At 47.5% G+C, this 27,928-nt stretch overlaps 1 protein-coding gene and 1 non-coding gene across 2 annotated transcripts in view; both read left to right on the top strand.

Moving 5' to 3' along the window:
* TIAM1 (TIAM Rac1 associated GEF 1) overlaps positions 1–27,928 on the top strand; it is a 472,990-nt gene that overhangs the window by 172,116 nt on the left and 272,946 nt on the right. The gene's annotated exons all lie outside the window — the stretch shown is intronic.
* LOC115873577 lies at positions 26,776–26,882 on the top strand. Its single transcript, XR_004048476.1, has one exon. It is a non-coding gene; the product is annotated as a U6 spliceosomal RNA (small nuclear RNA).

Below are 27,928 nucleotides of genomic sequence, written 5' to 3'. Positions count from 1 at the left end.
CCCCCCCGCCTTTTTAGGCTCTTGTTGTCATTTGCCGTCCAGTCAGCTCCGACTTCCGGGGGTACCACATCTTAAGAACAGAGCATGGCTGGCCCTGCATCACACCCACCGTCTGGTTACTTTGGGTCCCTTGCTAGGGCTGTATGACCATCCAGCTCATCGGGGTCCTGCGTTTTCTCGGCCCCTCCGCTCTTACAAACCTGGTGTCCCTTCTAGAGCTTGGGTTCTCCCCACGGCATGTGCAGAGGAAGCAGCGCTCTCGGCTGGGCTGCCTTGGGTGCTTTCACGCGATGCCTCTCGGTTCCCACCCTCCCTCGCCTGCGGTGTCCGACCTGGATGCTGACAGCCCCTGGGATCCGAAGGAAATCCCTTGATCAGTTTTATTGGCATATAATGCACACATCCTACAATTCAATAGTTGAGTCATATTGTGTGGCAAAGACTTGTCCAGTCATCTCCACAATTTTAGAACATTTTCTCCTTTCTCCTGCTGCTGGTTTTCACGCGCGCGCGCCCCCACCCCCCCCATCCCAAAGAAACCACCAGTGTAGTCACCGTCTCCCTAGTCCTACCCATCCTGGATTTCATACACAGAAAAAACATACAAAAGCCAAACCAGACCCAAAATGAGAGCCCAGGCAATCTGCAAGATAGGAAGGCTTTCACCTCCGGGTCTGCCCTCACAGGAGATTCATCAGAAGCTTAACCTCTGTGCGGACCCTGCAGATGGTTTGGGCTCCCAAGGTCATCCATAGACTTGTGCAAACCGCGAGTGTGTGTTTTTCAGAATCTCTTGGTCCGTCACCCCAGATACGTAAGGTTCTTACTGAGCACTGTTTCTAGCACAAGACGAAGCTCAGGAAAAGACTTAGAAGCCTCCCCCATTTTATATGGGGCGGAGCGGGGAGAGGGCCCTCTAAAACTGTTCACGGGAACATTCCATTATCTTTTAATTCCATTTCCCCTGTGCACTTTTGGAAGTCCCCTCATGAAAGTTGCATGCGTCAAGTGATTGGAAGTGTGGTGAACAATTTGTGATAAGGCATTTGTTTGGGAACCCTGGTGGCATAGTAGTTGTGCGTTGGCTCACTAACCACAAAGTCAGTAGTTTGAAACCACCAGTTGCTCTGCTGGATAAAAATGAGGCAACCTACTCCCTAGAGAGTGACAGTCTCAGAAACTTACAGGGGCAGTTCTACCCTGTCCTACAGGGTGGCTGAGTCAGAATGGATTCGATGGTGGGGAGTGAGTGAGTGAATGAGCAAATGAGTGGGGCTGGTTCAGAGGTTTCAAAGTGAGGACAGATTTTCAGTCACGTTAAACGGCATTGTGGCAGTTACATAATCTCCTATTAACTTGAATGAAGCCTGTCAATCAGGTAATAGTCAATGATGCCTCTGTGTGGGCCTGGCCTTCTCCTGAGGATTCTGGGAAGTCCTGTATTCCTCCTTGGAGGTGGGACACACTGTCTACCTGCTTGACATTCTTGTTGACAAGCCACATGGAACTATGCTGAGAGAGCCAGAGCCCTGCAGCTGGACGAGCCACGTGGAGACCCACACCAGTGCTGAGATGCTTCCACCACCACTGGATTCACAAGAGTTTCCACCCACTTGCCTGTGATCCTCCTGCATTCAGCATCATTGCATGTGTTGTGTGAGTCTGAAGGAGAATTTATGGTCTAGTACCGGAGTTATGGGCTAATATCGAACTTATTGACTTGATCTCGACTGGGTTGGGATGTTTTCTTTATTAGAAGGTCATTTTATTGGGGGCTCTTACAACTCTTATAACAATCCATACATCAATGGTGTCAAGCATATTTGTACATAAGGTGCCATAATTCTTTTCTAGACATTTACTTTCTATTGAGCCCTTGGTATCAGCTCCCCTCCCTGTCCCCCGTGATGCCTTGATAAATTATAAGTTATTTTCATATCTTACACTGACCGCTGTCTCCCTTCCCCCATGGTTTCTGCTGTTCGTCCCCCTGGAGGGTGTGTGTGGTTGTGTGCTGATCATTGCGATCGGTTCCCCTTCCTTCCCTCCCTCCCAATCTTTACCCTACCCTTCTGGTATCGCTATTCCCGTTCCTGTTCCTGGATGGAATGTTTTCTTAATATACAACGACGCTTTGACCTAAAGCTCTTTCCTGTGCATACACGAGTATCCCCGGCTGTGTTCTCTAGTCAACCCAAACTAGCACAGGCATGTAGGAGTTGTCCCTGAGTCAGGCATTTGTAACCCCCGGACGGTCTGTCTGCTTTCTCCGATAGTTGTTAATGAGCCCCATACATCTCAACCTCTCCTCCTAGCCATCTATATTTGTCTAACAGAGATTTTCTGTTGGCAGCCCAGGGATTTCATCTGTCCCTGCCCCAAGATAGATGTCTCAGTCAATATTTACTCTCACGTCTAGCACCTTTTAGGACCCTCTTTGGAGAGAACTACAGCGACACGGGTTGTTTTCTTAGTTGGGTTGAAGAGAAGTTCTCATGTCATGGAAAGAGCAGGCGAGGCCCCCTTTTGCCTCCTCGGCATGTCTGGTGATCTGCTGTGTGTGGGTGACCCCGGCCTCTGAAGTCTTGTCTCGTCGTCTCCACTCCTATGTGGAGAGGGCGGTCGCGTCTGGCTCTTCTCCGTCTCAGTGGATGGCTTCTGGGGTGGGGCAGGCAGCGACCTGTTGGTTAGTTCCCTAGGAGATGGGACCTCTTGAGAAGTAGCTCCAGAGAGCCCAGCCTTACTAATTGGAAAATAATGTGTCCATCTCGGGGCAGGAACTACAGTCACACCAGACCATAAAGGAAGAAACCGGTACTGGTAGGTGAGGGGTGGAGGGTGGGCTGCCGGTCACCATACACTTCAACATTAGCTCTTGTGCTCTGAGCCAAGTCGTGCAGGTGGACGTGTATCCGGTGGTGAGGGTGGGAACTTCAAAAAGGTTGTGGAAAATGGAATGAAAAGACAAAACTAACACGATGAACTTGATTTCTCAGCATAAGCTCAATCCAGTTCACGACCCTGTTATAAGCAATGACGTCGGTCCCTTAGCCCATCCCTAAAGAACTGAAAGTCCTGGGAAGGCAGCTATGTCAATGCAGTCTTTTTTGTTCGGTTTTGCTCATATTTGCAACTGAAGAAAAATAGTTGCTCGTTAAAGACTTTTTTTTTAAGGAGTAAGAGACAAAAAGACGTTCACAAACAAAGCGGAAGTACCTTGAAAACTCACTGCCATCTCGTCGATTCTGTCGAAGACAAGAGTAGAATTGCCCCTGTGGGTTTTGGAGGCTGCAAATCTTTCCTGGAGCACAAATCCTCCTCTTTCTCTCACGGCGCAGCTGGTGGCTTTGAACTGCTGATCCTGGGATTAGCAACTCAGGGTGTAACCCACTGCGCCACCAGAAGGAGCCAGCTCAGGACTGTCAGGGTGGCTGATGATTTCCCACCAGAACAGCTCATTCTCTGGTGAAGCATTTTTGGGTGTTTTTCTGCTAAAACTTTATCCAACTTTTCAAAGCACGTTCATGATAAGTAGGTGTTACCCATGTTCTTAGGCTCTCCAGAGAGCGAACAAGCAAAATGTCTTGGGCATCCCAAGAGACTGTTGCTGATGTTTGCCCTTGGCCCGGCCACGTCTGCCGTGGCTGCACCGCTTCTCCCTGTGGAGAGCCGGGCTGGTCTTCAGGGTCCCTCTGGGAAAGGCAGGCGTCATCTCCTGGTACAATTCTTTGGAGAGTTTTTTAAGAGCTTGGTCCCACTTGTGTCAAACTTCCATGGAAGCGCCATCTGCGGCCGACCTGGGCCCAGCAGTTTTGACACCCATCGAGCTGAAAGGTGCTCAGCCAGGTGGGTGAGCGCACACAGTTGAGATGTCCCGTGGTGGCGGTGTTACTGATGTTCATCCTCGATCATCTTTAATACGGGCACCACGAAGACTAGCGTTTTCCTCGCAGACTGAGGTGGATGGTCTACCTCTGCAGGCTTTACCTTCAACATCGTCTCATCCTTTCTTTAAGCGAGTTCTGCACTTGTAAACTGCTGGTTTCCTTGGGGCATTGTCCCCGCAAACTTGTTGTAAAGAATCATTTCTTTCTTTTCCCACTCAGGCCTCCCTGTAAATTTGATATTGGTTTTAGCTTCATTTTCAGCAGGAGCCATGTTGCTCTGATAGGGACTTTTCCCAAACGTAGGTCTTACCTTTCCCAGTGGCTCACACTGGATCCTCTGTTTAACAAGCTAGGATGAGCTTATTTGGGTGTTCAAAAAAAAGTTGAAATCCCTGCACAGATTTTTCATAGTACATATTTTCCATGAACTTTTCAAAGATCCGTATATCATTTGATGAGGGTTGCTTTATCTTCTTAATGCAATTGATTTTTTCTGGTTTCCTGGGACTGCTTAACACAGTACCACAAACAGAGTGCCCGAGAGAAGCACAAAGTTGTGTCTCACAGGTATGGAGGTTGGAAGTCCAAATTGACTGTTTGGCAGCAAGACCTTGTTCCCTCACAAGGGTCTTGAAGGAGATCCTCTTGTCTCTCTCACCTTTGGGAGCCTCAGGCATCCCTGGGCTGGTTGCTGCCGACACGCGCAGTGCTGGGCTGCTAACCACACGGCCGGCAATTTCCACACACAGGAGCAGGTGAGGCATTCTGCTCCTGTGAAGAGTGAGACTCGGAAACCCACAGGGATAGTTCGACCCTGTCCTGTAGGGTAGTTCTGACTCTGAATGGCCTCGATGGCCATGGGCTTGAGAGGGGCTTCACTTCAGTGGGCTCTCAACCCCCGGCAGCCCTAGTGATCCTCCATGTGAGCTCTGTAGCTGCACATGGGTTCTGGCCAGCAGGGTGTATCTGCGTGCATGTGTGCCCGCGTGCACACACGAGGAGCCTTCAAAAAAGGCATGGAAAAATTCCATTATCTTTCAGTTCCATGTTTCCATGAATGCTTTGGAGTCCCCTCTCCTATATATATTGTAGTGTCGTTTATTTTACTTTTCTGATTACAGCAGACAGACATGTTCAATTGTGTAACATTTGGAAAATATTAACGAGAAGCAAATATTTTTAAAAAATCACCCAGTACAGTATATTTATTAATTTGATGTAATAGAATCCATGAAATTGGAGCTCCCCTGGAAAATGCAGGACAGATGGTTATTATATATTATAACAGTCAGTGGTAACGACGGGGAAAGATGTAAGGCATTCCCAGGGCTGGTTCTGTTTCCATTAAAATTGCTGCTTAAGTGACTTTTCATGATAACTGACAGTCAAACAAGCATTGTCAGCTTTACAAAACAGCTACCCTAGGCGCCCTCTTGAATAACTGACCTCCCACTTGATCCTGGAATTCTCTGGAGCATTCTGCTGGTGGAGAATCCTTGTGCCACGCATCTCGGCCTGTTAGACGTGAGTGCTTTGGGCTCCAGGAGCTTCATCTCCCGGGATAAGGCAACGTCCGTGTATAGAAGTGGAGGGTGCTGTTGGAAGGGAGGGGAGAGTATAAGGCTAGTGAGGAGGTAGTATGCTTCTTATGTCACTGAGTTGATTCTGACTCTTGGCGCCCCCATGTGGGCATAGCAGAGCTGTGCTCCATGGGGCTTCTAGGTGGTGACCTTTAGGAAGCAGATGGCCGGCCTTCCTTCTGAACCACTTGGGTGGGTTTTAACTGTCCACCTGTTACCTAGAAGTCAAAAACCAGTCTAATTAGTTTGACTCAAGGTGACCACGTGTGTATCGTTGCAGTAGAAGTGTGTTCCATAAACTTTTCAAAGGCTGATTATTTTATAAAGTTGATCGCCAGGCCTTTCTTCCCAGGTGCCCCTGGGTGGTCTTGAACCCTCAGTCTTTAGGTCAACAGCCAAATGAACTAGTCTTTTGCACCACCCAGGAACCCCAATGTCAGAGATGCCACCCTGACCCAGGCTGCCTGTGGTTTCTCACTTTTTGTTTTTAAACAAGGTAAACAAGACCAAGCTCAGCTAACACACACACACACACACACACACACACACACAATCTATCTATCTATCTATCTATCTATCTATCTATCTATCTATCTATCTATCTATCTATGAAGTTAAGTATATAGTCTCTTCATGGATCTCTGAATGAGAGTTCTTGCTGGTAATCTTTGAGCTTTGGCCTGGTTTTGCTCTTGAGGAAGCTACAACCATCACTGAACATTAAGAAAGCCGTGGAGAAGCTGCCCGCTGTAGATGGTTGGAATTCAACAGCGTGCAGGCCTAAGGTTGCTGCTTTTCAAAAGGTGGACTGCTGATTGTTGGTGTGCCTTGACAGACTTCATGTAGAAGGCCCTGGGCACTTTCTCAAACAGTAATATATTTATAGTTATGATACTTTTCTTCCTCCTCCCTTCTTTCCCCTCCTCTCTTTCTCCTCTCCCAAGATTTTCCCATGACCATATGCAATTTTGATGGTAATCTGACTCATGTCTTTCATTGTAGGGGGTCCCAGTTCTCTTCTGAGCCTATACGATGATTTACCTTTTGGGGATATCCCCATGAGTGCTCTTAAAAGGAGTCTTGGTAAGTGTAACGAGTTATGAGTTAGCCCGCTAACCATAAAGGTCAGCTGTTTGAACTCAACAGCTGCTCCAAGGGAGAAAACTCCGGCTTTCTACTCCTGTAAAGAGTTACAGGCTTGGAAAGCCCAAGGGACAGCTCCATCCTGTTCTGCAGGGTCGCTAGGAGACAGCACCGACTTGGTGGTGGAGTTTGGCTTTGAGAGCATTCTGAATGCTCAGAGCATCTGTGATTGTGGAGATACCTCATGCTCTTCATTTAGGCTTTGAAGGGGGCTTTCATGAGAAGAGCTGGTTTTAAGACCCCCAAAAGGTCAAACCGGAGGTACAATTTAAATTGGAATAATTTCCACATAGACCCCCACCGTCCCCACCCTGCAGGCTCTTGCTTTGTTTCTGAGCTGAGTCGTGACGTTCTGTCAGATTGACGAAAACTTTGTCATTTGGGGTATCGATAGTAATAAGAAGGTTTTACAAATTACTTATTAGCAAGGATCTCAAAAATGCTTTTGGGAAACTTGGGAAGCTAAGAGCCTTCAGCTTTTAAGAATTTTGCTCTGCAGGTGACTCAGAGAGTGTTAAAGAAATGCCTTGTCTTTTATTCCTTTTGCAGGGAAAGCATTATAGCCAGAAGGCCAGATGGTTCAGGGGCAGACTTCTCCCCTTCCAGGCAAGAGACTCGGTCAGGTTCAGCTGCTGGCCAGTGCCCCTCACGCACAGCGTCCACCTGTCTGTTGGTGGAGGCGTCTGTCTTGCTCTGATGCTGCACAGATTTCAGGAGAGCTTCCAGACTGAAACAGATTAGGGAGAAAGGCCTGGCAAAGGGCTATTGGACATCCAGATGAAGGACCGCTTGAGACCCACAGCAACAGATCCAGAGGTGGTTATTAGGGACAGGCAGGTACAACTTCTTCCAAACAGGGCTCCCTTGTTGGTTCGTGTTCTCTCTCTCTCTCTCTCTCTCTCTCTCTCTCTCTCTCTCTCTCTCTGTCTCGCTTTAGGAACTTTTACTGTTCTCTAGAGAATCCTTCTTATACGATTAGGGATTGTGGGGGGAGAGCCCTTTAAAATGAGAAATCTTATACAAGAAAAGGAATCTGTTCCAGGGTTTCTTCTCTCGGCTGAAAATACCCCTGACTCCTGGATGTAAGGAAATAAGTTTGTCACGTTGGACGCCATGTGACACCACAAGTGGTGGCGAGCAGAAAAGGGCCTGTAACTTGGAGTGGCAGCCTAACATTTATGGTTATAAATATGTACTTTAGCAATTGATTTAAATAGAGGCACGCTGGTGCTAAAATAGATAAATTGGAGCTTGTTCTCACTAAGTAGGTTAGACAGTTTATCATATATTGTGTAAAATCTCTCTGCAAAGATTGAAAATGAGAGATTAAGCGGCAGGGCCAAAGCAAGGCACTTGGGGGACGCAGCTGGCCAGTCCATTCCCATGGACATACGACCCGGGCTGGGTCTGTCCGTTGTTTGCTGTGGGGGCTGGCGGGTGAGGGTCCCAGGACTTAATCTGCCTGCTCCTGCTGCTGCTTTTCTCAGCCCTTGACCTGAGAAAAGATATGCAAAGCAGTCCTGGTGGCGTAGGGGTTACATGTTGGGCTACTAACTGCAAGGTCAGCAGCTCAAAACCACTGGAGAAAGACGGGGCTTTCTGCTCCTGTAAAGAATTACAGTCTGGGAAACCCACAGGGGCAGTTCTACCCTGTCCTGTAGGGTCGCTGTGAGTCAGCATCGACTGGACACAGTGAGTTCGGTTTTTCTGACCTAACAGTAAAGGCGTGAGCCCTGTCGGCGCATTGCATTAGGTGCAGGACTGCCAACGGCAAGCTTGGCGGTTTGAACTCTCCAGCTACTCTTTGGGGGAAAGCTGAAGCTGCCTGTTCCCACACCCCTTTATAGTCTCAGCTACCCGAAGGAGCACCCTTCTTCTGTCCTGTAGTGTGGCTGTGAGTCAAATGTGCGTTTCTTTGGGGTTTTTTGGAGCTAAGAAGGGACTGTGTTTATTTGTTTATTCCAATTTTTTATTGTAAATTAGGTGGGGCTTACATTTCAGATCACCAACTGTGTACTGGTCGGTTGAAACGATTCAAGTCCCCAGTAGTTTCCCCGCCCCCTTCTCCTTGATTTCCTTTCTCCCTCATGCATCCTCCATTACCGGCCAGTTAACACCCCTTACGGTCTAGCCCGCTGCTCTACCTTCCCTCCCCACTTCCCACCCCTGGCAGTCTCCACAGTCTTTTCTCTTTACTATGCAGCTCTTTATCTTGGTTTTTAATATTTTTTCCCCTTATGACATTGGTCTCATAGTATATTCATCCACTGGTGGTAGATTCACTCCCCTCAGCTTGATATGAGGTGTTTCCCGGGTTCCACACCATTTTTTAGTGCTGCATAGTATTCCATGGTGAGTGTGTGTGTGTGTGTGTGTGTGTGTGTGTGTGTGTGTGTACCAGAGTTTCTTTCTCCTTCCTCCTGCTGATGAGCGCTGAGGTTATTTTCATCTTTGGGCTATTGTGAGCAGTGTTCCGCCTCTTACTTTTTTAGGGTGTGTGTACCAGCAGAGGGATTGCTGGACCGTATGGAATTTCCATTCCCAGTTGTTCGAGGTATCACCATATCGCTGTCACAGAGGTTGTACAGGTTTGCAGTCCCACCAGCAGTGCACGAGGATTCCAGCCTCTCCACTCCCCAGCGTTTGCTCTTTTCTGTTTGTTTTTTAAGGTGGGGGGGTCATTGTCATTGTAAGGTCGTATCACTGTTTGGATTGGCATCTTCCAGGTGGCTAGTGACCATGACCATTTCTTCATTTTGTTGGCCACTTGGATGTCATCTTTGGTGAACCATCTGTTCGTTGGACTGCACTTTTTAAATGGCTGAAAAAATAATGCAAAAGAGAATTAATGTTTCGAGGCCTATGAATATGATCTGAAATGGAAATGTCAGTGCGGTGCCAAGTTTTGGTGGGCTCCAGTAAGGCTTCTGTGTGTATGTCATCTTTGTCCTGGTGCTTCAAGGGCAAAGGTGGGGATCTGCCGAAGAGAGACTTACAGCATCAAGTCCAGAATATGAGGGGAAGTCACAAAGTTCATGGAAAAATAGAATTAAAAGATGATAGAATAGCGTGTCCCCCACAAACGTTCGAAGCCCCCGTGTATTTATTACCTGGCTCCTTAAAGGAAAAGTTTGCTGAGCCCCTGCTGAAGTATTCTATGGGGGTTGATGCTAATGCTGATTCTGCCCTTTCTTCTCTCTCTATCTCTACCCCCCACCCCCTACCCCCCACCCCCCACCCCCTAATGCCATTCCTTTACCTTGCCTTGTGTTTAGTTAAAAGGAGAGGGAACACAGACATATATAAACCAAGTGACCCATCGCTTGCATGGGAGTAGAGCTCTGTAGGATGTCCCCTGGCTGATTTTTCAGAAGTCGAGCAGGAAGCTTCCCCTTCTCCCTCAGCCCCAGCACCTTCCGTAGTGCTCACAGGTTACCAGGCATTGGTCTTACAGATGCATCAGGTCCTCATGCTAACTTTATGCTGTGGATATAGTTGTCATCCCCATTTTTGAGATTAGGAAATCAAGGCAAAGAAATATACATAGCCGATTCTAAGTCCTGCAGCTAAGCTAGCCAGCTACCGAGGTGGGATCCAATCCCAAGCAGCCCCATGCCCCGTGCTCTTTCTTGCCTCCCCGGAGGGACGTTTTTGTCTTTGTGCACTGTTACCAGCAGTTTTCCTGCAACAACCCTGTGTCTGTTAAGTTTCTTTGCCTATTCTCGATGATCCATGAAGCCATGAGTATGGTGTCCTGTTAATATGTGTTTAGTGCACACTGAAAAGTAGGTACAGTCGTAAAGATTGATGCGCAAAGGCGCCGGGTGCCCACCTTGTGCCTGCCATGGACGTCTGTGTACACAGTGAGGTAGGAGGGGCCAGAGTGAGTTACAGGATATGGTTGTCCGCCAGCAAATGGCTTCACGTGCGCTACTTAGCTTTTTATCACTTTGCATCGCTCCTCAGGTGTTCGGTTGCATATGATAATTTCAAAGCAGCAGGTCCCAACAGAGACAGCAGCAGCTGTCGGGTCGTGAAACTTGTCCGTTGCCCCAGATTGTTCCGAGGATTGGCAGCATGCCCTTGGGGGTGGCCCTGCTTTTCCACACTACATGTTGACTCCAGAAAGTGGGAAATCATAGCAAGTGAAGTTGGTCTGAATAACACCAAGTACCCCAGATAGTCTAATGAGCCTGTGTTTTCATGTCATAGCATGTTGGTGGAGCCTCTCCCTCCCTGGTGAAAGGACAGCAGGAGTTGTGTAGGTGGACACAGTGGACAAGGCCACGGTCACTTTTGGGAATCTGGAAAACCAAAGAGTGGAATGACTGGAGTGCGAAAAGGTGCCTGCTCTGGATGAACCCTCGGAGGGTTCTTGGTGAGTTCCTTGTAGTCCAGGTTTCGGCACATAACAAGCTCACCAAGAGGCAGCCATTCCCGACTCCTGGCATACTTCTATTGGGTTCCGAGAGTGGAGACAGCGTCCTCTGCCTCCTCTCCCGCGGTTGGTGGGTTTACTCTGCTGACTGTGCAGTCAGCAGCTCATCTCTTGCCCGACAGCAAGGCACATTACAGGTGTCCACTCAGTGCCATTCTGTGCGGTCCTCGTGCACTGCTTAGTGGCCCCTGGCACTAAGCGAACCACTCCATATTTGAATTGTGGGCTGGCACTAGTATTTCCACTTTTATTCTGACAAGTGTTATAAGTTCATGAAACTAGTGATGGTGTTTTTCACTTTGGTTAGCTGCGTGTGATACTGGGCATTGTAGATCAAACATCACTGGATGGTACAAATGGTGAACGTGCTCTTTTGAGGCCCCTCAGAAGCAGGGCCTGGTGACCCACCCCGGAAACACCAGCCTTCGAAAACCTGGTGAAGCACAGCTCTCCTCTGACACACACAGGGTCGCCGCCGTGTGTTGGACATGGTGCAAAGCAGGTGGGGTACTTACATAATAATAGTCCACCAACGTGCAAAGAATTTTCAATATCGATGACACAAATGCATAGATCTGGAACCAATCCTATTGCACGGGGAGCTATTTAAAATTACTTTTGTTCTTGAACATTTATTACATTTTAAGTTTATTGCTATGGGTTTTTTGTTGTTGTTGCTTTGTTTTTGGGTAGCAGAGACATTGATTTCTATTATATCATTTTAAATATCACCAAATGACTGGCAATCTCTTTCCCCTACGTTTGCCTTCTGGATTGTAAATGGAAAAAGTATGGGGAACTTCAGGCAGTGTACTGTACCGCTCTGATTAGCTGCCTTTTCTGAAAACAGTGTGAATGAGTTATTCAGTATTTAGGGAGAAAAAAAAGCAGACCAAAGAGTTAATTGTTCTTTTTTGGTGGGGTGGGGGTGTCCTTTCTTTTCCTTTCATGAGAAGCAGAGCAGTTCAGAAGCTAATACTTGGGAATGATGAGATTGGAGGTTTTTGTGTGTTGGCTTTGTAGTTGTAATTTGTGAAAAATATCTAACTGAGATCCCTGTCCTTCATTGCACCCCAGCTTCAGTAGGGTGTAAACATTCATAGTTATGTTTTTGGTCATCTGCGAGCTCAGGCAGTGGTTTCCATGTTCTAATGGAGGCACAGCGTGCTGATAAGCGCTGAGTCTTCTAGCCCCATGGGTGTGTGGATTTGCCTGTTCAGGATGTTTATGTTTTCATATAAGTGGAATCATAGAATACATCAGCTTTCATGACTGACTTCTTAGCATGGTTTGTTTTAAAGGCCTTGCCTTGCCCTTCAAGGGCCAGTGTTGCCAAGCCCTTTAGCTCTACCTATAAGTGCCCGGAGGCACCCCACTGTCAGTAAACCTCCTGCTATAAGGGATTCAGCTCTCTCTGTGGGTTGGTGAACCTAGCACTGCCAGGTCCCCAGAGGCACCGCATTGTAACGGCTTTGCTCCATGGACCAGGATGTCCATTACTTCATCCCAGGCCAGACTCCTGGTTCTCCTGGTCCTTCATGTATCCTGCTCCCGTTGCCATTCTCTGCCTCTCCTCACTACGTCCAGGGCAACCACTCTCTCTGTGTGTGCCTCTTAGAAATAGGAGGCTCTCATTGCAGGAACCCAGGGCTCAAAGGATTAATTCCATTCCTGTCTCTTCTTTTTTGGTGTTAGTGGGATACCCCTATGCTCTGGAATGGACCCTGTTATAAGCCCAGTGAATGTCAAAACTAGCCATTCCCTTTTTTTAGGGTTCTGTATACTTAATCGCATGGTATCATCTCCACAAACATGCTGTGCAGTTTATGTACATTATTAGCAAGCTGTCCAATTCCCTTGGTGCACTACAAACACCTATCAATATCAGTTTGGTGCGAGTTACAAGACCATCGCTAGAAAGACGGTGTAAAAATGATCTATTGAACTATAGCCCCTAGTGATTGTTGGATTTCTTAGCTTTTGTGTCATCTTGGCTGTCCAGGAGTTTCAGGGTTTGACAGTTAGCACCTACTAATCCCCCATGACCTGACCTAACACAGTGTAATCACAGCCAATCAATTGAAAGAAGATTAAGGTGGGATGCAACACCCTTATTCACATCACATCCTTGATGCAATCAACTGGAAGACCGAAAGGGAGTTTTATTGGGGGTGTGGCCTGTCTCCAATATAAGTAGATGCTGTGGGAAAGCTTGCTTGCTTTTTAGCTGATTCCGGATCCAGAATTGGGTTCTGTGGTTGGAAGGGGTGCTAGCCCCCCACCACTAATCATGGGTTCTATAGGCACAATTGTATGGTTGAGATATATAAATATCATATTAAAGTCATAGAGAGCATGAGAGATAGAATAGAGAGAGAAATAATGGAGTCAGACACATTTCATGGTAACATGCTCATCTCAGCACCACTTGGTGGTCCACGTGGAGAGAGGGGGAAGGGAAGGAGGACAAGGGGAATGGGAACAGGGGAGTGAGGAGGGGTGAGGCCATTGGAGGAGCCGAGAGAAAGATCTTTATTGCTAACCCAGGCTTATATATCTTTGGAGGCGTGCAAGCCTACTAATTACAGGTAAAGACATACATCAGAGGAAGGGGTTGCACTATAGGTTATACAGCAATGAGAGGGGGACCATCTAGGGACATACACTCAATGGGAAGAGGAGGGATTGGGGGTATACATGTGACAAGATGGCAGATCCTAGATTCAGCATGGCAGCCTAATTTCCCATGTAACTGAGCTGGTTTGATCTTTTCTCCATAGAAACCATTATCAGTAGGGTGTAAACCCCACCTACAGAAACCAAGCTAATGGTCGCAAACCTCTTGGGAAAAGTAACCCGTTGTTCTTAACAGCAGGGAGTGGGGCCTACCTGTCTGGCCACTGACTGCCTTCTGGGAGGATGTCTCTAAGCATATGACCTCCCACCATAGGCTGGCAAAAAGCCCCGAATGTTTGGCATGTCTTTGGGGGAGACCAAGCTCGGGAAGTCTCTTTATAATCCCTCAAGGTTCATCAGCTTCTGGTTTTTTGGACCCCAGACAGCAGGTCTGCTATATTGCCTGCTGATCCTGGGAGTCTTTGGTGTCTTACCACCTGACCTGCTGACCTTGACTTCATTAGCTTCTGCAGCCACCAGCCTCTGGTTTTCCTGTTGATCTTGGGTTCATCAGCCCAACAACTGTGCGAGTCAATGGAAGTTTCCAGCCTAACACCTGACCCAGGGACAGGGACCCTGCCTAGACTTGGTCTTACAGTCTCAACAGCTGTGTGAGCCATTTTCTTGATAGAATTTTCTCCTTCTGTTTTTTTTTTTTGCTGTTCTGTTCTGTTTTGCTTTGTTTTGTTTTTATATGTATTATTGTTTTTGAATGTTTATCTGTCTAAGATAGGCAGGATAAACAATCCTGGAAAGAGTACAATGGGATTGATAGTTTTGGGGGACACAGGAGAGGGGGTGGCAAGGGAAAGGAAATGGGGAGCCAACAAACCCAGAGACAAGAGAACTACAACTGATCCAAAATCGATGGCAAGGAGGGCAAAGGATGCCTGGTGGGGTTTGATCAAGTGGAACGTAGCCAAGAGGAATTAATGAAAGTGGGATGAAGGTCAAATGTGATGGTGGGACAAGAGGGGAGTAAAAGGAAATAGAGGAAAGAACTAGGAGGCAAAGGGCATTTATAGAGGTCTAAATACAGGTATGTACATATGTAAATATAGTCATATACAATGATAGGGAAATAGGTTTTTGTACATTTCTTTGTATGTAAAGTATTAAGGTAGCAGATGGACATTGGGCTTCCACTCCAGTCCTCCCTTAGAACAAGAACACTTTCTTCCAATAACCTGACATTCTGTGATGCTCACCTTCCTGAAACAAGCACTGAGGACAAAATGGGTGCATAAGCAAATGTGAAAAAAAACCAGATGGTAACCAGCTATCAAAAGATATAGTGTCTGGGGTCTTAAAGGCTTGACAATGAACAAGTGGCCATGTGACTGAGAAGCAGCAAAGCCCACATGGAAGAAGCACACCAGCCTGTGTGATTATTAGGTTTTGATGGGATCAGGTATCAGGCATCGAAGACCCAGAACAAAAAATCATATCATTGTGAATGAGGGAGAGGGCGGAGTGGCGACCTAAAGCCCATCTGTAGACAATTGGATATTCCCTCACAGAAGGGTCACAAGGAAGAGACGAGGCAGTCAGGATAAAGAATAGCACCGAGGAAACTTACAACTTTCCTCTAGTTCTTATTAATGCTTCTTCCCCACCTCCCACACTATCACGACCCCAATTCTACCTTGCAAATCCTGCTAGACCAGAGCATGTACACTGGTACAGATAAGAGCTCGAAACAGGGCAGATAAACCCCTCAGGGCCAATAACGAGAGCAGCGATACCAGGAGCGTAAGGGTAGGTGGGTTAGAAAAGGGGAACCAATCACAATGATCGACATGTTACTTCCTCTCCCCTTCTGAGGATGAACAACAGAAAAGTGGGTGAAGGGAGACAGCGGTTGGTGTAAGACATTAAAAACAACAAACAAACCAATTTATAAATTGTCAAGGGTTCACGAGGGAGAGGAAAAAAATGAGGGGCTGATACCAAGGGCCCCAGTAGAAAGCAAATGTTTTGAGAATGATGATGGCAACAAATGTACAAATGTGCTTGACACGATGGATGGATGGATGGATTGTGATAAGAGCTGTAAGAGCCCCGATAAAACGATTTTTTAAAAGTGACTAGTATTTTAAGGAGAAAGTAGAGTAGTCAGAAGAACAAACCGAATGGTGAAAGGAAAGCTTGCCATGGGTCGATGCCGACATTGGGGAAACAGCAAGGAGTCGCTGCCCTTGGGTCAGTTCCGACTCATCACGGACCTCTAGGACAGCGAAGAACTGCCCCTGTGGGTTTCCGAGACCAACTCTTTATGGGAGTAGGGAAGCCCCATGTTTCTCCAGCGGAGCAGCTGATGGTTTTGAACTGGTGACTATGGGGTTAGCAGCCCAATACGAAACCACTGTGCCACCAGAACTCCCTTTGCTGATAATTCTGTTGATGGCCTGCATTAGTGTGGTGCATTTACTGCAACAGATGAGGCAAGATTGGTCTGCTAGGACTGACGGAAGTCCGTGATATGCTTCAGTACTGTCTTCAGATGACTTCAAACCGCCACCCTTTTAGCCGGTAGCTAAGCGCAGAACCATCCTATGTTGATCTATACATGAAGCTGCTGTAGGAGAGGTATGCACAGTTGTTTGGACAGAAATTGTTTCTCCATGACCAGCCCTCTGGGCAATGGGTATGGAAAACCTTCTTGCTCTCTCGCTGGATGCCTGATTTACATTTTGAGGGTCATTGGTTCAGCAGAATTCTTGCCTTCCAGAGAGGGAACCTGGTTCATAGCCCATCACTTACTGTGATGCCGCACAGGTTTCGATGGCCTGTCCGGACTAAAATGGGATAGAAAGAGAGACCTGGTGATCTCCATGAAAAGCCCATGGAGTGCACTGATTTCAGCTACACCCTATCATGGGGAGGGGGCCAGAGTGTACAGCGCCTCATTCGTTTGTGCATAGGAGCTGGCCAGGGGCTGAGGCTCAGTCAGGCACCAGCTAGCAAGAGCACTTCACATTCCCTCCTGTGGCTCCATCACCCTGAAATTCCTGCTGTGGCTACCCCCTCCTTCCCTCCCTCCCACCCACCCTCTCTGCCTGGGTGTTCAGTGGCACATTACCTACTTTTCATGGTGGCCTGGGCAAAATGCAGTTAGGGACATCGTGTGATGAAGGCACCTGCTCATGTGTGCCTTCATTAGTGTGTGTAATCAGGAGTTTGTTTTAAACATGACACAACTTTTCCTGGGAAAAGTGGGAGGGTGTCTGAGAGAGGCCCTTTACACGTGACTGCATACAAGAAAGGGAACCCAGCCATTCAAAGAACGCTCAGTCGGCCTCCGTGTAGAGGTGTTTTCTTGGTGATTGCCGTTAGGGCCAGAGACGGGGATACCTGTCTAGGGACCGTGAAGGAGCATGGCTCTGCGTGTCTGCAGCGTGCGTGCAGGTGCACACGTGTGGTGTGATTTGGAAAGCAGACCTTGAAACGGAAAAGCAAACAAACAAACAAAGGAACGACAATACGGCATTAAAATGTATGAGACAGATGGTCAACACTCTGTTATAAAACCGGAAGACACTTGAAGGATATGCATAGCAATATTGATGTAAAGGTTGTTTATGTTTTTTTTTTGCTGTTAGTAAACATTTAATTTAGAAATGAAGCCAAGTTAATCACCACCCCCCCACCCCCCCAGGGCCACCTTTTGTTTTTTTACTATGTGGTATATTTTTGGTGGACACGTGGGGTCTATTTGGCATTGTAGAAACATAAATCTTGGTGTAAAAGGATAAAATAATAATAACTTTTCATTACTATGACTGAATGATTATTGGGGAAAGTTTGGAAAGAGCAGAAAAATAGAGAGGGAGAATCATGGCCCAAGGACCTAACATTAAGAGGCAGTCATGCTAATACTTTGTTGTTTTTCCAAAACATGCTTCTTATTCTTCATTACCGGAACATTCAAATATGGTGATATGCACACATGCAGAAATGTATCTATATTTTTATACAAAAGTACCTCAAGTACTTGAATATAGATGATTATAAAGTGCTAGTATGTTGGCGGTAATTTAAAGTCACATTTTCGTCATGAAACAGTAGCGTCCTAATATTTTATTTATCTAAATGTTAACTAAAGCCAACCACAATTGTCTGATCCATAGAATATTATTTACTAATGAAGAAGTATAATAAGAAAATAAAGACTAAAATTGAGAGTTCAAAAGTGGGGAAATGTCTGTGCAGAAAACAGAAGGAGAATTATAGCTCAAGGTAGAATCCAAACTCACCAAAATCCCACAGCCATCAAGTTGACTCTGACTCCTAGCGACCCTCCCTAGAGGTTGTGAGAGTTTGAATGAGTAGATAGTTTCATATTTTTCCCAAGAAGCAGCTGGTGGTTTTGAACCATTGACCTTGGAGTCAGCAGTCCAATGATTCTCTGAACGCGCCATTGATTATAAAATACAGCTGTGGTGTTCTCAAGCCAGGCTTTCTACCCACTCCCCGGCACTTCTTTTTAAGTTTCCCTTGACTCCCCTCTTACCACTGAAACCAACAGCAAGCTTAATTTTTAATCATTGAAACGATATAATTTTCTTTGATTTCTAGGAATTTAACAGAAATAATGAGTATTTGTTTTACAAATGTATTCCAAAACAACCAGGTGGCTGGTTGTGGCTTTGGTCCTAGAAGTTAAATAAATAAATTCTGGGACCCAATTCTTGTCCCATGTGATTGCAGGGAAATTTGTCTCCCCGCTAAGAGCCCGATGCTTTTCTTCCTGCTGAGTGGCCCTTTGGCCGACCGGGTGCTCTGATGGGTAGGAGTACATAGAGCATGGGCCGCGGTGCCTTAGGCAGTGTCAGTGTCCACAGCCCTCCTGCTCCTGTCTGTCTCCTCGTTCTACCCTGAGATTCAGAGCTGTATAGGGGGTCTATCCGATGCTGGCAGTTCCGGGGGGGTTCAAAAGGTTAACATGCTTGAAAGGTTAGAGATGTAAGCCACCCAGAGAGAAAGACTTGAGAATAAAGCCCTGTAATTTACCTGTGGAACAAACCAGCCACGGAGAACCCACGGAGCCCAGTTCTGCTCGGACATACCTGGGCTGCCATGCGCCAGAGTCGGTGACAACGTGGCACCTGTTTTTGGTCAGATTTGGGGGGTCTGGAGTGTGGAGTGGAGTGTGTGGGAGGTTAACAGTGTTCTTCGGTTGGAGCCAGTGTTGTAAAAGAGGAGGACAGCAGGAGGCATTGCGATGTGTGCATGAGAATGTTCTCTGTACCTACCCGGACAGGTGGGAGGAAGAACAGGAGCCAAGGACCTTTGAGAAGAAACCAATGGTATAAGCCATAGGAGGGAACCCGAAGGCCGACATTGGTGGGTTCACTATCTAGAATTCATTTCCCATCTTCTTCTCACCAACACCCAGTGTCTGATTTGTGGAAGCCGCCCCTGCCCCAAATGTACCAGCCCTGCCATTCACAAGGGGTTGATTGTACACTCAGTGCTATGTTGTCCTTGCCAGGGCCAGGGCTCTGGTAATTAAATTGGGGTGGAAGCTCATGCAGGCTCGTCTGTACCTAGTACTGACTTCAAATGAAGGGACCTTTCCAAAGGTAAGTCATGGCTAGTCATTCAGGTGCTAGGTAGGCATCAAGGAGATGAGGACCCCAAGAATCCATTTGACGCCATGATGGGGGAGGTGGCTTTCCATGCCGGGAGTCAGCGTGAGTGAGCAGAAAGGCAACCTCCACAGGGAGCTGTTGCTTCTATGAGCATGGCTTGGGGCTGGCGATGGGAGGGAGAGATCAGCAACTACTTGGAGGTAGGGCCACTGCAGGGGTTATTACTGTGAAGAGGATAGATGATCTCATGGCGATAAAAGTCTAAGTCTGATCTTGCCCTTGAATTTACTCATTCCTGGTTTCATCGTCGTCTGTTGAGTCAGTAATGAAACTTGACATCTCCCCCAATGAGCTTACTGTTCCTCTCCCCTGGATTTCTCTCTTTTGAAAATCAGGAATGATCCTGCTTCTCGTTGTGTTGTTTCAGTGTTAGTATCCCGTTTCCCCCTGTGTCCTCCCTGCTCTGCGTAGGACTTCCGGCCGTGTCGGGCGCTCTTGCCATGTTTGCTACACTCTTGCCAGGAAAGCACTCCTCTGTCTCGGCTTGTGGCATTTTCATCCACCTAACTGCTGAAGCCCCTTCTCTTCCCTGTCGCATTCCTTGCAGCTACCTTGGTAAGGCGTATTTTGCATGGACACAGGTCAGTCGTAGCACTTCCTTTCTGCATGTTGAATGTTATGGGGCATGTGTGTCGGCATTTGTGGTTTAACTAGAGGATAATGAGAGTCCCCCAGTGGGAAGCTAGGAGTTTGACTTGTAGTCCATAGTTAGGTTTCATCCAGTGCCCCAGGGATATTTTACGGTTTCTTAGTTTCACTTGTCTGCAGTTGAATTGAGTACATTTCGGGATCTCACTATTGTTAACTGGGTAAGCTCCTCAAGGGCGAATCTGTAGGCACAGAAGGCAGCGTGTGAACATGCGGCCATCAGTGTGTGACTTTGAGAGCATCCTTTGACGCAGCCTTGGGACGCTGGGTCCCAGGGGGACAGGGGTCTGAGAGCCGCTATGGAGAATCTAGGCTCTGAAGCAGGGGTCCTCAAACTACGGCCCGCGGGCCCCATGCGGCCCGCCGAGGACATTTATCCGGCCCGCCGGGTGTTTTTGCCCCATTTGTTTTTTTACTTCAAAATAAGATATGTGCAGTGTGCATAGGAATTTATTCATAGTTTTTTTTAAACTATAGTCCGGCCCTCCAACGGTCTGAGGGACAGTGAACCGACCCCCCTGTTTAAGAAGTCTGAGGACCCCTGCCCTGATGGAACCTGCGAAGCTCAGGCGTTAGGGCTTCCCAGCCCCCGCTTTGCTTATCACGTTATCTGCTGCAAGGGCAATTGGTGCCGTGAAGAAGAACATTGATCAGGTCCTACAAGGCCTTGTAGACAATCATTCTGCATAGGAGAAAACTTCAAGTGCTGTTAAGTCAGTCCTGAGACCTGGAAGCCCCATGTGCGGCAGGGTGGCACTGTGACTGTGGGATTTTTAGTGGCTCATATTGTGGAATTCCATCACCCGGCCTCTTTTCAAAAGCCCCTCTGGGTGGACTCAAGCTTAGCTGCTGAGTGTATTAGCTCTTTTTATCACCCAGGGACACCATTCTACATAGTTCAAAAAACTCACTGATGCCGTAGGGACCCTATCTGACAGAGCAGAGCTCCCACCGTGGGTTTCCAAGGCTGTAAATCTTCACAGGAGTAGAAAGCCTCACCTTTCTCCTATGGAGCAGTGTGTGGGTTAGAACTGTTAACCTTGTGACTTAGCAGCCCAACATGTAACCCAGATCCTCCACCAGGGTCCATTAAACAGGAACATCAAAACTCAAGTAGTTTCACCTTTGGTTCTGTTTGAGATTCAAAGCCTTTTTCTAACGATGTTGCACTTACTCCATTGTCCAGCCAGGAAAGGGGCCAGTTGTCTTCCGGGCACTCTGGGGCGGGGCTAAGGATCAGGACTCCGCCCCACATTACAGTTCATCCCTATCCCTTCCTTCAGTGACCCCTTGGAAAAAATGGCTTGGGTGGATTCCCCAGCCTCCCTTGGCTGTACTCTCGTCTTTAAAATGAGGGGGACGTCGGCACTAAAGGAGCTCACAGCCCCGTCCCGCCTTCGCCTTCTGGGAGTCTGTGAAGCCAGGCAGGAGCCAGTTCTGTGGCCTGGATCATAAAGGAAATCAGCAGAGCTGCCCGGAGGTTCTTGGGCCAAATAAAGGACAAGAACTCCAGGGTTTACTTCTGCAGCATGTTGCCGACCCAGATGTTTCCAATCACTGCTTGGTGCCGTGTCGAAAGCGCCTATCGAAGTGGTCTTCAGGAACTTGTGGTTGCTGGTCAGCAAACGGAGCTCGAGCGGTTTGGCCTGATGATGGGGCATGGTAATTCTGGGGGCCTTGGCCCTCCCACTACTCAGGCAACTGCTCTGAAGGTGCCTCCAGGTTTGTGAGGGCCGACCGTGGTGGAGGGACAGATTTCAATGTCCACAGGACCCCCGAGGCCAGATACGTGGGTGGGGCTCGCGCAGACTCCAGGGCTTGTTGCCATGACCCAGTGTTGCCAGATCTTCCTATTTTTTTTTAAGAGAAGTCGGAAATCCTAGTTTTTATAGGCTGTCTCCTTATTTTGAAATGTTGGATCGAAAAGAGGGGGAAAAAAATCACATTTCTGTAAACACCCCACAGTCCAAACCAAACATGTCTGCAGGCCACACACAAAACCCCCAGGCCACCGGGAGGCATTTTCTGGGCACGTAGACCACAGTCTTTCTTAAAATACAGTCTTCAGTTGTTTTTTCAAACCTCTTTTTATTGTGGACAGTTTCAAACACAAGCACGTTGTTCAAAGTAGCGTAGTGAACCCCCATACAACCCCCTAGTACCTGTGACCTCCCTTCTGTAATGCTCGAATCATCACCAGCCTCTTCATCAACATGGCGTCCCACCCCCTCTGTTGGACTGTTGGAAGCAAATCCTTACCTCTGTAAACATCACCTCCCATGTCTTTGAAAGATAACACAGAAAGCCATGTGAACTATAAGTCCTTGGTATTGTCAAACATCCACTCAATTAAAAAATTTTACCTTCTTGTCAACTCATTTTTATCCGCTTATCTTTTTGAATCCTGAGCCAAATATGCCTGTGTATTGCAACTGAGTGATGGGTATGTTACCAGCACCATAAAAACCGTGCTGCCATCGGGTGGATCCTGCCTCCTGATGATTCCATGTGTTTTGTGCAGAGTAGAGCTTTCCGAACACAGCTCCCTGGGAGTTTCTTCCAAGGAGCTGTGGGGTGGATTGGAACCGACAACCTTTTGGTCATAGTTGAGTGCAAACCTCATGAACTGCCCAACAACTCCTGATGTATACCTTAAATCACTAATAATCAACAGCAGACCCTCTGCTCTCTTTTCCTGTCCGTCATCCGCCCCACCGCCCTCTTGTGTTCATTTAAGGGGGCCTGGTAGTGCTGCTGACCACAAATTCAGCAGATTAAACACACTAGTTGTTCCTTCAGAGAAAAACGAGGCTGTCTGCTCCCAGAAAGGTAGGTAGCTGCGGAAACCCCGTGTAAGGCTGCCATGGGTTGGAATGCACTTGCGAGCCATAGGTTTGGATTTTACTTGCCGAATGCCCATGTCTTTTGTAGCATTTCCCTCAACTTGGATTTTGCCAACTGCATCACTGAAGTTTTGCTCAAAATTCTACTCATGTAATGTCTTTATATTTCATAGTATATGAAAGAGTCTAGATGCTTGTGCTTGGTTAGCGTGGCCTTATTTTCCTCCCCCTGCAGCTGCGGCATGTAGTTTACCATTGGTAGTTTACCATTACAGATTGGTGCCTTACTGGCTTGTTTCCTCCTGGTGATGTGAGTTTCCCTTACAGATGAAAGGGCATTGGAGGTGATCACGTCATAGGTCCTGCCAGCTTACACGTGGCTGTTGGGACCTGCTCACGGGTCTCTCTGACGTCCCTGGGCTTTCCGGAGATGCCCGTGTGCCTCGTGATGTGAATGCTATTTTTAGCATTTCAGAATCCTGACAGCATATCGGAAGGTGAAAGAATACATTTGGGATCGGAAATCAAGGCACACCGTGGCATTCTAGTTGCACATGCAATATTTATGGCGCGGGGAGCTCAAGTGAATAAGTGGTTGAGCCTCCAACAGTAACAAATTGCAGAAAAAGATTCACCTGAAGGTTTAGAACAGGCGAGGTGGAAAGTTAAAGATCCATTCTTTGAAAACATTGAAGGTCTTTTTCAAGGACCAAGACTTGAATATTGAAGGCCATTTTCAAGGATCAAGAACACACACTATTGTCACGTTTAGTGGTCTTGGAATCAGCTGGCCTTGTGATGACCTTCATGTTTTAGACTGGAACGCCAGCCTCACGATGGTCCCCATGCCTGAGTCCATGGTTGTGGCTGCGGGGTCAGCCCGTCTCCTGGAGGCCTTTGCTCATTTTGATTGCCCTTACCCAACATGTTGGCCTTGTCTGCCATTGGCTTCTCCTGATGACGCGTGTGGAGTACACGAGTCCTAGTCTCACCGTCTTTTCTACTGGGGAACCTTCTGGCTGCATTTCTTCTAGGACGGATTGGTGGGTTCTGGCAGCCCATGCTGTAGGAATGAAGCGTCGCTGTTGTTCGGTGCTGCCACTTTGGTTCCGAGTACAGCCCCAGTGTCAGTCCATCCTGTGTTGGGTGGTCCTCTTTTTTGTTGCCCCTCCACTTTACCAAGGGACTTTCTTTCTCTAGGCACTGTTCCCTCCCGGTAACACGTGTGACGCACATGAGATGCATTCAGATTCTTCCCCTCCTTGCTTCTGGCTGTACGTCTTCTAAAGAATGAAAAAAAATATGCCATTGTGAATGTCAGGTTTCGAGTTTTCCCTTTAGTTAAAACGAACGTCTTCTGTTAACTTGCCATCACGTTGGCTAAAGTGCTTTTAACATACTGTAAATAACTGAACTTGAACTCAGAGACACTTTCAGAGTTAATTTGTTTAATATGAAGCTTTGTGTTGGGTTTCTGACAATACTGAGAGGAATGTCTTATGATAATCGGCACTTGGGTTATTCTTGGGATTTGGGACATGATTCATCGGCACTTACTCGGCACCAGACTTTGCTTCATGTTGCTGTCCATGAAGCAGTTTGGAGAAGAACAATGGCCGTTAAAATGAAATTAATGGTAAGACTCCAAGTAATGTGATATAGAGTTAACATATTATAATAATGAGGATGCTGGAGATCCTGGCTCATAAAGATGAACATGTAAACAATGCTGCTATAGCGAAGTAATGTAAACTTGATAGCGTGACAGAAATGTATTCCCCCACATGCTGGAGGGGGTGTAACCAAAGCAAGCCCCTGCTCTCAGGTTGGCTCTGACCCCTGGCGACCCCTCACGGCCTCGTAGAACCATCGCGTTTCTAAGGCTCTGAGTCTCTGTGGAAGCCAACGGCCACATCTCTCTTCTGTGGAGTCGCTGGGGATGCCAAACACTCCAGAAGTCTGTGATCAAGGCCTAGCAGGACCATGCACTCTCGCTAAGTCGCTAGGACAGTGGCTCTCAACCTGTGGGTTGCGACCCCTTAGGGAGAGAGAGAGAGAGAGAGAGAGAGAGAGAGAGAATGTGTGTGTGTCTCGAACGGCCCTTTCACAGGGATCACCTGAGACCACCAGAAAACATATATTTCCAATGGTCTTAGGAATCCAGACAACGCTCCCCTCTATCCGTCTCCAGGCAGGTCCGCTCACATGCCGATTCGCCCACATATGAGTACCCGACATGAAAACTGTTACCCATGCTACACCATGCTTCCAGACAACATTTCATTTATTTGTCATTAGAAATAAATATTTCACAATCTACAATTGCATATTGTTTTGGTTGATGAATCACTATGCTTTAATTATGTTCAATTTGTAACAATTAAAATACATCCCGGATATCAGATATTTACCTGACGATTCATAACAGTAGCAAAATGACAGTTATGAAGTTAGCAACGAAAATAATTTTATGGTTGGGGTCACCACTATGTGAGGAACTGTATGAAAGGGTCGAGGCATTAGGAAGGTCGAGAACCATTGCTCTAGGGCAGGGGTCCTCGAACTTTTTAAACAGGGGGCCAATTCACTGTCCCTCAGACCGTTGGAGGACCATACCATAGTTTTAAAAAAAAGCTATGAACAAATTCCTATGCACACTGGACGAGTCAGCTGCTAAGAAGGACAGGCAGCGGCGGCAAAAACACCCCGTGTGCCGGATAAATGTCCTCGGCGGGCCGCATGTTGCCCGTGGGCCGTAGTTTGAGGACCCCTGCTCCAGGGGAAGGGTCTTCCAGGTGTCCTCCAGTTTATGGTGGTTCCTGGTGATTCTGAGCATGCCTGAGTGTGTAGCTGTACCTCCCAATCTCGGCCTTCAGCTTTCCTGGGCCACCTTCCCTCTGTGTCTGCCTCTGCCTCTTTTCTTTGTATAAGGACAACGGTCGTACTGAGTCAGGGTCTCCCTAGTCCACTCTAGCATGGCCCCATGTTGACTATTTAACAACATCTTGAAAAACTTCCTGTTTGCAAACAAGATTGCTGTTGTGGGTACCAGAGGTTAGGACCTCAATATATCTTTTTTTGGGAAACACAGTTCAACCCCTAAAAATTGTGAACAATGAGCAGATCTCCAGCTATCAGGCGATAAATGATGAGGCTCACTAAGAGCGCGAAGAGACAGAATGTGTTGTGTCTGCCTTTGTTGGTGAACAAGTGGCCTCTCAGTGGACCCCTTTCCCTCGCCCGGCCAGAACGGGCCGGCCCGTCAGGTTTTTGTCACTGCTCCTAATGGACTGCTGTGCCTTCAGGGAGAACAAACACCGCCATTCTTGTCCAACTTAATAGGGTGATACATTTGGGTCCAATACCTAGGTATTCAAGTTTCGTTGCTATAGAGATTTCTTCACGGAGGAAAAGGATACATACATACCGTTTAAAATAATGATAGCCGGTGCATTTTAATAAGTGTATGATGCTATTTTGGTCTGTTTTCCTGGTACTTCTAGTTCTGTTCTGCAGATTAGGGAACGCAGTCTCCAATCAAAGGAAGAGACGCCGGCAGATGTAGAAGTAGAAAAGCTGTGCTGGCACTATGAGCTTTGTGCTTCAGTGTTCATAACCCCCCAGTACTGGCGGGGCTTTTCCGTCTCTTCCCGTACTCCTTGCCCCTTAAACCCTTGCCCACCTTGGATGATCGCAATGTTTCTGGAGTCATACTCTAGGTTCCATCCAAACCGGACTAATCACGAATCAGTTCCTTACAGATTCTTGTGTGGTCCTGGTGTTTCCTTTGTACATTTTTATTCAAGAGTTCCATACGTTAACTTTTAAATTGTCCCCAGCATCCTATGTTTACAGGCTCTGTACATCTTCCTGGCAGCTGCAGAGACATAGTAGAAGAAAAGGACCGTGCTCGCTTCGGCAGCACATAGACTAAAATTGGAACGATACAGAGAAGATTAGCATGGCCCCTGCGCAAGGATGACACGCAAATTCGTGAAGCGTTCCATATTTAAAAAAAAAAAAAAAAGGAAGAAGAAGAAAAGGACCAGGTATGACTACTCACTGCTAGCCAGAGGTTGACACTGAGCTTTCTGTTGAAGGTTGGCAGGTAAAAAAGGATGGGAGGGGAAAGAGGTGGTGCCTGTAGTGTGCCCCCTGAGCGATGATTCTCAAGGTCACGAGCCAAGGGCGACTGCCATCATCATCCTCTGCTGGCAGAGGGAGGGATGGACTTCCTAACATTTCTGAATTACATGAGTTCGTCTCAGCTCCAAGGAGCCCTGGTTTCGCTGTGAATTAGGTGTCAGGGCGCGAACCACAAGGTCAGAGATTCAAACCCACCAGCCGCTCTGTGGGAGAAAGATGGGCTACCTGCTCCTGTCAAGATGTACAGCCTCAGAAACGCTTTGGAATGGCTCTCCTCCGGCCTGGGGAGTTGCTGTGACTCCCAATTGGCTTGGCAGGGCATTTGGTTTCACGGGACCATGATAAGAATCAGGTAACTGCCACGGTGTCCTACCCTTTTGATTTCCTGGTCTTATAGCCCTCTCTTCCGCCCCATCACCTCATGACTGAAGCCCGTCAGCTTCTTCATTGGCTTTTATTGCTTTCAGATCTCACTCCCCAGGTGTCTTCGTGCCTCCTTTTTAATGGGACGAACCATGAGTTGTACTTGGCTCAGGGGGCATCCCAGCCTCAGAGAAACGCCTTCCATGACTTTTACTAACCATCCCAAAGACTGACACCCATGGCTATGACACCAGGCAGTGGGAGGTCTTAGTTGGAGCTGGTCTCATGGATGACCTCCAAAGTCACAGTTTGACATCGGCATTCTGTGGTTGAGGGGTCTGATGGTTAGATAGTGTGTGTGTGTATGTGTGTGTGTGAGCTTGCACTTGTGTGAAGGTAGAGGTGGAATCCAACATCAATTAGGTCCCAATCTAATGTCTCCTTGTTGGAGTGGCCTGTTTGTGAGAGACGCTGTGGAGAACTGGTCTCTCTGTTGTCCCTCTTCACCTGCCTGCTGGCCTGGAGTGTGAGTCTGGCTCTGGGCTTGGCA

The sequence above is a fragment of the Echinops telfairi genome, unplaced genomic scaffold (assembly GCF_000313985.2).
Source record: "Echinops telfairi isolate 266 unplaced genomic scaffold, ASM31398v2 ScPeMD7_7469;HRSCAF=8507_0, whole genome shotgun sequence".
Taxonomy (NCBI): Eukaryota; Metazoa; Chordata; class Mammalia; order Afrosoricida; family Tenrecidae; genus Echinops; species Echinops telfairi.
This window is presented reverse-complemented; position numbering and strand designations above follow the sequence as displayed.